General features: G+C 39.2%; 1 pseudogene; it reads left to right on the top strand.

The window, feature by feature from the left end:
* Positions 1-251: 251 nt before the first annotated feature.
* On the top strand, positions 252-2,122 carry LOC115816038 (uncharacterized; annotated as a pseudogene).
* The last annotated feature ends 9,535 nt before the right edge of the window (positions 2,123-11,657 follow it).

Genomic DNA, 11,657 nt, shown 5'->3' with positions numbered 1-11,657 from the left:
TTTCCTTCTCCTAAAAAGAAAACAGAGGCACTTGACTGGTAGTGATTTGATTGTTGTTATTGTTGTTTTTCTTTGTGCTTCAGGCATACATGTCATACTGTAATACGGAAAACTGAGAGTGCACACAAGGTGGTGTTAGTATGTCAATAAAGACTGCTTCATTTCATCGCTGAAGATGTGTCCAAGTAGAACCACCACGTCTGGCTCAGCCAGTGACCTCCAGGAAAGACTGAATGATTTACATCAACAGAATGGTGACAGCTGGAGAGACAGCAGACAGTGTGGAAAGACGGCAACTGGGGCAGCAAGGGCTAGCACCCCGAACTGCAGCTCCTGTGAGGGAGCACCCAAGCAAGCTACGAAGAACCCTTCTGAAACATCCCCCCCGAATGCTCGAGAGGGGGGAGGATGAGCATCCCAATTGGACGAACCCATTGGCAACTGCCCAAGCAAATGGACAATCGACTATTAGTGCAATCTGTATCTGCAGCAAAGTGTGCAAAAACCCAAGAGGTCTGAAGATCCACTGGACAAAGATGGCCTGCTTGAGGAGGGAATAAGTGAAGCAACACACAGGAGCAGTGGCTAGCACTGTAGAGCAAGACCTCGGCCTGTGTAAGGCACTGGTGACACCTCCAGAATTGGTGACACAATTCAGCATCTCTGAGGTCACCCTTAAGCAAGTCAAAAAAGCAGTCAGAGCTGCAAGATCAAGTTCCACCCCTGGCCCCAGTGGAGTACTCTACAAGGTCTACAAGCAGTGCCCAAGGTTTCTTGTGCAACTCTGGAAGATCTTAAAGGTTATCTGGTGGAAAGGAAAGGTCGCTGCTTGGTGGATCCATGCAGAGGGTGTCTGGATACTGAAAGAAGAGGATTCAAGCAACATTGAGCAGTTTCGTATCATCTCGCTGCTCAGTGTTTGAGGGAAGATCTTCTTTAAGATTGTGGCCCAACATCTAACTGAGTTCCCCTTGAGGAATGCAAACCTAGACACCTCAGTAGAAAAGGGAGGAGTCCCAGGAGTAGCTGGTTGCCTAGAGTACACAGGAGTGGTGATCCAGCTGATCCGAGAGGCAATGGAAAGCAGAGGAGACCTTGCAGCAATCTGACTAGATTTAACCAATGCTTATGGATCCATCCCAATCAAGCTTGTTGAAACAGCACCGAGAAGACATCATGTTCCAGAGATGATCCAAAACTTCATTCTGGGCTATTACAGCAACTTCAGGTTGAGAGTCTACTCAGGGTCGCTAACATCCGCCTGACATCGGCTGGAGAAGGGCATAATCATTGGCTGTACAATCTCGGTGCTACTCTCCTCATGGGCCATGAATGTGATTGTCAAGTCAGTGGAGGTAGAATGTAGAGGCCCCATGTCTAGATCTGGTACTTGGCAGCCCCCCATAGGAGCATTCATGGATGACCTAACGGTGACAGCAACATCTGTACCAGCACGGAGTCCTGCCAATGCTTCTCTGGCCCCTTCCTGTCTACAAGATGCCAATGACAACAGTGGAGGCACTAGAGAAGACCATCAGTCAGTTTCTATGGAGGTGGTCGGGGCTCCCTCGGGCCTTAAGCAATGTTACCCTGTATGGGCATTCCACCAAGCTGCAACTCCCCATCAGCAGCCTATCAGAGGAATTCACAGTCACTCATATCAGAGAGGTTATGAAGTACCGAGACTCCTCTGACATCAGCAGGAATCCTCGTAAAGACCGCAAGGAAGTGGCAGGCACAGGAAGCTGTTGATAGAGCAGAGGCACGGCTGCAACACAGCATGTCAGTGGGCACTGTGGCGGTGGGGTGGGCAGCACTGGGCGGTTTTCCCAAACCATGCCACAACATAGCACAAGGAAAGGACAAGCACCAATTGGTTCAGGATGAGGGCAGGGTGGTAACATTGGAGTCCACAAAGCAAGTGGTCCTGCTGGAACTTACTATCCCCTGGGAAGACCGAATGGAAGAAGCCAACAAGCACAAATGGGCTAAATACGCAAATCTTGTTACAGAGTGCTGGAGCAATGGCTGGAGAGTCCGCTGTGAGCCAGTCGAAGTTGGATGCTGGGGCTTTGCTGGCCATTCATTACAGCAAACTCTCAAACTCCTTGCAGGACTGTAATGCTGAACAGCCACCAAGAACTTTATTTTTATACGTGTGTGTGTGTGTGTCACAACCTGCACCGCCATTTTGGACTTTTGGTTTGACATGTCTTTGTGCTCCTGTTCTCTGTCTGTCTCCGCCCCTCACCTGTACCTGTTTGTCTAATTATTACCTTGTTAATTTCTACCAATCCTGTGTTGCCCTGTTTAGTTCTCCCTCTATTTAAGTCCTAGTGTTTTCCTTGTCCTTTGTCTATCGTTGTTTGTGTTAGTTTGCACAACAGTCATGCTGCACCTTTTTGTTATTGGTTTTTTGTTCCTTTTCTACACCTGTATTTTCATCTTCAGTTCCAGTAAAGTCCTCCGTTTTTCACTATCATCATCGTGTCTTTGCACTTGGGTCCTGCACCACACCACCAGCGTGACAGAGTGTGTGTGTGTGTGTGTGTAAAACAAATACATAAATATTATATTTTTGTTAAAAAAAAAACACCAACTATTCTAAAAATGTCAGAGCATGTCAAATCTATTTAAAACATTTTGTGTCTACAGTGCAAAAGAAATTATTATTTTTCTTCAGGTTTATGTAGAAACATCAATATCTAAGAACATCAAAACCAAGTGATTCTTTTAAAGTATTCATTTTACACACACACACACACACACACACTCCTCCAGTTATTGCCTCCACGTCCGTATGGCGATCGATTTGGGGCCCTGGATCACCTGTGGCTTCATTTTAGGGCCAGTGTGACAGATTTTGAGCCAGTATAAATCAGAACTGAGCACAGGTCTCAGAGCCTCATTTAAAACAGTGGTGGCCATTCATCTGCAGTCCCAGGAGGATTTTTAACACTGCTCGAATGATTTAACCCCAGTTAATGAAAATGGAAAAGGGGGTGTTACAAAATGCACAAGCCCATCATTTCTTATTATGAATGTTTCACTAGGGGGTACAAGATATAACATCAAAAAGTTCTATCTTGAAGTTGTCATGTGGTAATATCATTAACCCAGAGGGAAGACATTTGTAAAATGTAGTAACATACAAAGGATGAACTGTGTTTAACATAGTAAGTGTTAAAGAATATTAAGTGTCCATCTATGTGAAATTAAGGAAGGCAAAAATAATAAAGGAGCCATTCAAACAGAGTAATAAACTTTCCCAGATTCATTTATCTGTGGCCAAACTGGATAAACCAGAGATGGCACTTAAAATTTAAACAAATAATCAAATATACATTTGAAAATAAATGAACATTTATTTAAAGCGCCATTTTCTTTTCTAAAAAGATACTATCAGACACCATCAGAGTTCTAAATATGTGCCACACTACCAGTTTCATAGTGGTTATTCCATGGATTATGTAGCAGTTTTAATAAGACTTTCTAAAATAAAGGAATCTCACCATATCCTCAGAAATTACGGTGTCCCAGAACTGCCAAACAAGGCAGCAAATTGCATCAAACGAATACAGAATGACAGCATTCAGTCAAACTGAGAAGACACAAAAAGGAAACACAACAATATATGTGTGTGTGTGTGTATATATATATATATATATATATATATATATATATATATATATATATATATATATATATACACAGAGAGAGAGAGAGAGAGAGAGATATGACGATGTAATCAGAACTGAAAAAGAAAGGCTTTGACTTCATTTAAGGTGGTTCTACAACTGTTCCAGTATTCTAACGACTATGAGGCAGCAAGAAAGGGCTGAAATCATTAACTACATTTGATCAGCACGAAGGCGACCCCCTGGTGTGCAGAGTTCACTTTTGGACACATTTGGACACCAATCAGGTGTTTGACTCCTCTCGCCTCAGGTCTCATTCTGAACTCTGAGGAAATGTGCTGCTATTTTTCACTCTTTTCCAGTCTATTACATTATCCTCCCAGCAAATAAAATTCCAATGTAAAGAACCATGGGATGTGTGTCAAATGAAAAGCAAAATCCAAAGGAAGACAACAGCATGGTTGAGTGCTTAGCCTCGAGAGACAACCAACACTGTAAGCTTTTACTTTGCTTGTGCCAGACGTGATAACGTAAAGATTCACAAGGCCAAGCTTTTACCCCTCCTTCAGATTATTGTGTGTATTAGTCTTTGAAGCTTGTGTATAATGAACCCATGTTTTTAATAATGCATGATACTTCTCTTTGCTTTGTGTGAGCAAAGATGATGAGAAGTTAGATGAGTCAAAAAATGAAAGTTTTATTTTACTTAAACGTGTATTTCACATCATATCTCATTCAGCAGTAATTTTTTTATTCAGCTTAACATTACTTTATCTGCTTACTGAGAACTGATCTGTTTTAGTGTGAAATGACTGTGACTACCCATTCTTTCCGATTTGTTTGCGCACCTAGGGCTTCTGAGGCCAGTCAGGAATCATGTTATCTAGTTATATCTCTTTGACTCCTTTTGCTCCAACTAAAAATAGGGAATGGGAGAGATTCTTGTGTACACAGTGTACTTTGTGTGCCTTGAGCTTTCTTAGCAATGGTATGAATGAAGATCAGCTGACAGCTGAAGACATGAACAATGTCTATGAATTATGCAGAGTTGAGTCAGTTTTTATTGAGCTGCATTGGGCATGTTTTGTGATTCCCAGTACGACCAAACTGCTCCGTCACGACCCCCAGACTTCTTGACTTTTGGAGCATGATCCATCAAAATTCTTTTCCCTCTAACTGTATGCCAAGCTCGGCCTCATAAATTTGAAGGATATTGTTCACAATCCAATTACATATGGCTTTCCGGGGTATTTCTTAAAAACACTGAAACACCCTAGAAAATGACTGAACCCCGGTGAGTCAAATTAAGACTCAGCCTCATTCCACAGTAATTTCCTAACTACACATCTATGGGTTAAACTGAGATACAGCAACTTAAAATTGTAAAAACTTTATCTTCTTATTTCTAACAATGTGTTTAGATGGTAGAGACAACTGTAGAGCTTCAAGTTTACAGATATGAGGACCTTAATATGAAAGGAGATGAAATAAGAGGAGACAAAGCCGTGCACTCAAACAACAAAACGACAAGGTGTTATACACGCCAACGTACAGATCAAATGAGTTCTATACTTAACTGTCTTACTAAACTATTTGAGCCACCCATCAGCGACTTTGCATAAAACCTCAGTGGCGTGAATAAGGCAGAAACAGAGGGAAGGTGGGGTTTACTCTGAGTAGTATTTGTAATGAATCACATGAATATCAGTGCACTGGGCTGTCACACTGTGTTTCAAATTAAAATAAATTTGTTATGGCAACTGCTATTCAGTCACAAATATTGTTGGAAACTGCCATCGGCCATACAAATGACTATTACATTGTGGTGACAGTAAAAGGGTGAAGCACTCTTTTGTCATAACATTTATTATTTATTACGGTAGATTTATGGTTGCTTGATTGAATTAGGTCCTGCTTTTCAAATGAGCATTACATGAGTCATAGTATACATAATTAGAGAAACAATTGGAGTATCAGTGAGGCTTTAAGTGCCTTGAAATGAGCAATACAATGACATCAGCAAAAATAAACTATTGTATCTAAAAGCCAACCTGAAAGCAAGCTCTTTAAAGCTTGTTGAAATTAAGGCACTGCTTGTGACCTCCACAAACACATCAGAGTGAATGGTAACCACAATTTTTGGACTTTTAAAAATTAGGTCAGAGGGATTATGTGTTGATAGTTTGGGATTGTTGATATCCTAAGTGACAGAGACACTAGCATTTCTTTCAAATGATGAGCACTGATTTGTGGTCAGTTTATGTGCATTTCAGTTTTCCTTGTAAAATAAAGGTACTGGCTGGTGCTGGTGGGAGCAGGGGGCATACTACTCTTTTGTAGTAATCTTGGAAAGAAAAATATTGAATATACTGTGTGTGTGTGTGTGTGTGTGTGTGTGTGTGTGTGTGTGTGTGTGTAAGCTGAGAGATGATATTTCTTAAATATTTCGTAAATCATCACATTAAGAATGAAAAGGAAGACTGAAATAGTAAAAAAAAATAAAAATAAAAAAACACTGGTTAACCAAAAAGTAGTTTATAGTAGATCTTGCAATAACTCCCGATTTTTCTGTGAAAGCTCTGAAGAGGTTTAAAACAACATTTAGCATGTCTGAAATGTCTGAGCTTTCCATTGACTTGAAGAGATGGATTTGATTCAGGCTTTACGCTTTGGTATAGAAACCAACAAATGGCTCTAAGTATCCATGTGTGAAATGCCTCCAGACAGAGTTTGTTGGAGCCTTCCTTAGTTTCACATAGAGTCCCTACAGCCGGGTTAAAATATTGTGTATAGGGCAGGCTTAAAAGGTTGCCATGGTGCTCCTTCAGTTTTCAATCAGCTACCACCCAAAATCAGTTATTCTGAGGGGATTAAGGATTAACAGATTTTCACACACAAGAAAGTAAGGTCTGAACATTATTGATATGGTGTATTGTGAAAAAAAAAGTGTTTGGTTCCAGTTCATTTTATTTCTCCTGGTAAATGTGAAGGCATGCAGCTGATATCTGAGGTGTCTGATTGGCACAAACTGATACACTGGTCATAGCATCAAACTGCTGCATTGGCAATGTGACCAATCACTTTACACATCTGAAGACGGCAGAACACGGAGAACACACTTTATTTTTCCTGGGCTCTATTCTTCCTCTCTAAAAACCTTCAGCTCTATTTAAGTTAGGGAACAGAACTTTGCTTCTTTGTTTGGCACAAAATACAGGAATGGATAAATCTGGCAAACAGCAGCATGTAGCCTCCACTGAAGTCTTGCTTCACAAAGGACAATGGTTCAGCTGTGTGACAGTTATAAATAAACCGCATTGTCCATGAAATAATCAAAGTGTACCAGACACTGCCTCCAATGGAAAATTCACAGTCCATTACACCTTTAAAGCCTCTGGGAAAATGAGGAGAAAGGTGATTTAGAGCAACGAGTGCTGCTCAACGTAAGAACACACAGGAAATCACTTCAATATGGTAATAAAACTAGTGAGTAATATCAGTCTTGATGAGCCTAACTGAAGTGGAAAATAACACAGAACCAAGATATGGAAAGAGGTGGCGACAACAGTAAACATACGGTTTGTATTTTATGATACAAAATAAGGTTGTTTCAAGAAAAGAAAAAAGTTCGAGATGAAAACTTTCAAAAGAGCCAAAGTGAAATTCACACTTGAACATATTCTAAACGTCTATATGTAGTATTTAATACAGGCTGTCGTGTACGCAGTAACAGCAGGTTGATGGCAGTAAACCCTGATTCCTTTTCATTTTACTTTATAAGCCCCAGTTTTATTCTATATTTCATTCCTAGCAATGGAAGAACAGAACTCCTCATTTTCTTAGATGTAATTCAAAGGAGAGTGACACACAGGTGATTCACAAGCTAACTATACTAAATTCAAAAGATAACTATACCTTTCAAATGATCCTACTATTTTTGTTTTTACTTATGATCTCATTGTGAATAAGTCTCGTAAGACGACAGCTCTCAAATGACCAGAATATAAAACAGGCCTATGCATCACCCAGGGAAAAAAAAAATAAATAAAAAAGATCTCACATCTCCAAAATACTTGCCAATCCGGTCACATCTAAGAAAAGGGGGAAAAAAAAGAAAGAAAAGGCTTGGGGAACTTATGGTGGCAATTTGACAAGCTATTACCACATAAATTACTAAATACCGCAAATCAAGCTCGTAATGATATGGATTAAAGACCTGGAGTTGTAGTTCCCAGACATCTACATCTAAATTCCACCATAGGAGGCCCAGTATCCACATCAGTTAACGTAAAGAATGCCATTTGACATGACAAGCCTGGAAACTCTCATATCTACTCTGACTGATCAAAGTCAGCACTATGTCAGTTCATATACGTCCTCACCAAAAAAAGGAAAAAAAAAAAATGGAACAGCATTCTCTGCACCTACAGGGTGCTGATGTCAGAATCAGTCACATTCAAGGAACGGGCAGCACGGTAGAAAGTGATTCTCTCTCTCTGCCCCTTTGAAATCTTGGTACACTAAGACATGCTGCCAAAAATATTCCTTTCCACATTGGATATGAAATGGTGATAATTGTGTGTGAATTAAACATCATATTTAATGTTATATTCTGCTGTGGTTTCATTCGCATGTTTGCAAGGGTTGGGAAACAATATGGATCTATGAAAACTGAATATAGGAAAGTATGGAAAATATGAAAGCTGAATCATGAACAAGATCATGAAGAAGGTCCTATAAAATGTTACACAATTAATGTTTGTGTTAAGAACTTTTGAAGGATCCCTGTGGTCTCACATATCATACAATGTCATGAGGGGGATGGCCCACTCCTCTCATGCCCGGTAACTTCTAATTAGCTCAAAATAACCCTCCCACATGAACATGAATTCAACAATGGAGACATACTTTGTATGTTGAGGGGTTTGTGTTTATCGAATGTGCTGGCATACATCTTCACAAAAACTTCTCCATTTGCTGTTGTATCTGATCTTCTCAGTGAATACAGGCACAAGAGTGTACACATAGGTAGTCACTACTTCCCTTCACAGTATTTGATATGGTAGTTAATTTGGCTCCCCTTAAATCTATAGTAATGTCTTACTATTGTTGAAATAAATCTGTTAGGATGTTAAGAGCCTTGCTTCACAACAGATTTTTTTTCTTCCCCCCTTTTCTTTCATCACTTCGTCATTTCTATACAGGCACAAAGTACTTTGGGCTAGTTCACTAGACTGATATAATTTAAACTTTAAGCATATGCGCTATCAATAGTACTTTCATGAATTTAATTATATATCTAAATGATCCGCTAGTCTCCGTTGGACGTCCATGTCCATTTAATGAACATAATAAGAACATGCAGGTGTGAAAATTGGGAATGAACCCAAGAGATTTGTAAGAAATTTAAAATAGAAGAAGTTAATTAGTGGAATGAAACGAAAGAGGAAGATAAATTACAGGGGCCTGATAGATGACTAAAGAGCAATCTGGAGATGTTTTAAAACAACAAATGTAGTGCTGCGACTATGATTTAAAAGTATATAAGAGATATTTCAGAACGCCAGTGCTCTAAAAATGTAATAACGATATAAAGAAAAAAAAAAAAAACTCCTCACACCAGAGACGATGTGGTGAAAGTGTTGCTCATTATACACTCATTTCTTAATCACAGAGTTTTTAATTTACTCCGGTCAGCGGCATATAAAACTATGGAAACAGTCTGTCTGAGAAATTAATCTTCCCATGCAAGAAATTCAGGAACATATTCTATACCTGCAGAGAAAATTAAAAACACATTTCCAGGATTGCTAGGACTACAGCACTCAAGCAAATCCTGAAAGACTGTTCAAAGCTCACAGCTTCAAAATATTAATCTGTGTAGGCGTATAATACAGGAAATATGTATCATGAGAGGGTAAAAAGAGAATTAAAAATAAAGTATACTATTTGAAAAGAGACAGACAGTAGCACAGAGGACATGTTTGGTATTCAGTGGATGTACTAAACTGAAAGATTCTAGATTAAGTCACTTTTTAGAACATTGCATTTGTATTCCTCCCAATGTAATGTATTTATCTGTATATAATCATACTCATGAACATGTGACTGTAACACATCTGTAAAGCTTGTTAAACTGAAAAGCCAAGTGTTTTCTGTGATCGGTGTTTTCCCTCGCTGTCTTCTCCTCCTTTGCACTATTTGAGTATAATAATGATGCTGATGATTATGTAGTATAATAATACACATACAATGTGAAAGAAAATGAAGAAAACATGATAAATGAATGCGTACATTTTGACATTCTACATTCTTCAGTGATTTTTTTTTTTTTTTTCAGTTTTAGTTTTAACATTTTTCAATTTTAAATCAAATTTCCTGAGGTTTTTTGTTTGTTTGTTTGTTTTGTTTTGTTTTTGGTTATTGGCTTTTGTTTGTTTGATTGTTTATTTGTTTGTTTTTTCACCTCGATCAGTATTGGATGGTATATAGCTCATAAACTACAGGTTTCTGACTCTGTCAAGGAATATTCTGGCAAATCCTTCATCTGACCTGTGGCAAGGTGTAAGACACAGAATGAGCAAATGCTACAAGTTTGCAACAAGTTGCTATTGACAAGCCATAATATGCTCGTGGAGGACCAAACCTCAAACAATGAATAAACTCTTACCTCCCACCCTTTCTGAAATAAACATATTACAGTACATTATGGAAACACTCGTTAGAAACATTTTCCATCCAGAAACAACGGGAAGACTTGCTTCCATCATGATCATGCTTTCAGTATGCCAATGTAATTTTACAGCCCAGAGAGAAACATGTTACAGCTGCTACTACCAGTTGGCCATCACTGAGCGCCTCAGGACTTGTACACAAGGATCTTTTCTGTTAGCTGCAGTACTGTTTCATGCTTGTGTCCTTCCCTCACCAGCAGGCAAAGTTTGTAGCCTGTCACTCTCTGTTGAACTATATTTCTCTGTCTTAGCTCCAGCGTCAAAATACAGTAACAGAAACAAAACAATCAAAGACAAAAAAAAAAGAAGAAGAAGAAGAAGGAGCGACAGAAATTCTATATTTTAATTATCATTTTCTAAGTTAGATTTTTTACACATTCTCTTGTTTTCTGTCTTTTCAGGGTAGTCCTTTTGTGAGGGAGGCATATGCACATGACATCATTTGAAAGCACCTCCACTCCAGCGTTATCACTGCCATCACATAAAATAGCCACACTCTCTCAAAAGAGGCATAAAGCTTTCCATAATGTGGGTCTGTTTTAATGGGCAGTATGCATCACTGCAGACAGTGGCCGCAGGCATGAATGAACTTCTTAGCCAATGAGGGACTGATGCCAGTGACATTTAATGTGAGGGTACCCAGCCCGTAAGTCGACTGTGACTTCTAATTAGTGTTCAGGGGATTTGACCAGGGGACTGTATAAAAATGCACAGGAGTGTTAATGTAAAGTAATGGCCTTTGAAAGGCTTGCAGTATACTGTTGTGATGTGGATTACTGGTGAAAGCTGTGATACATGAAAAGAATTAAACGCAGTACCCCCTCATTGATATAAAAACCCCACCCAGCCTTTTGAGTTACTCTGCCTGAGAGAACAATGCTGACGCCGCCAGAATTTGGGCAAATGGGACTATATGGGCCGTCACAACATAAGGAAATACCATTAACAATTTGTCAGAATTGTCATTTTACCCATTAGTTAAAGTTTACAACCCATAAAGGCAAAAATAAGTTCAAGGACAGAGGCCATTTTGAGTTATACCACATATTTAACTTTCTTTACTGTCTGTTTATGCTGATGAGGGGTGGAGAAGGACAAAGACATATTCGGTGTTACACTTCATACTTAATTCATTGCTAGGTTCATCCACGCACATTTAGGCCTAATTCATTACCTAATTCATCCAAATACACTGCCTGTTGTTAAATCTTCTATGAAATACTTTTTGGAGTGGTTGCCTAAGACACTCTATTGAGTTAATCAGAGTGTATAAGTATTTCATCTG

This window comes from Chanos chanos, chromosome 7, assembly GCF_902362185.1.
Source record: "Chanos chanos chromosome 7, fChaCha1.1, whole genome shotgun sequence".
Classification (NCBI taxonomy): Eukaryota; Metazoa; Chordata; class Actinopteri; order Gonorynchiformes; family Chanidae; genus Chanos; species Chanos chanos.
The sequence above is the reverse complement of the archived record's forward strand: the minus strand, read 5'-3'. Positions and strand labels throughout refer to the sequence as shown.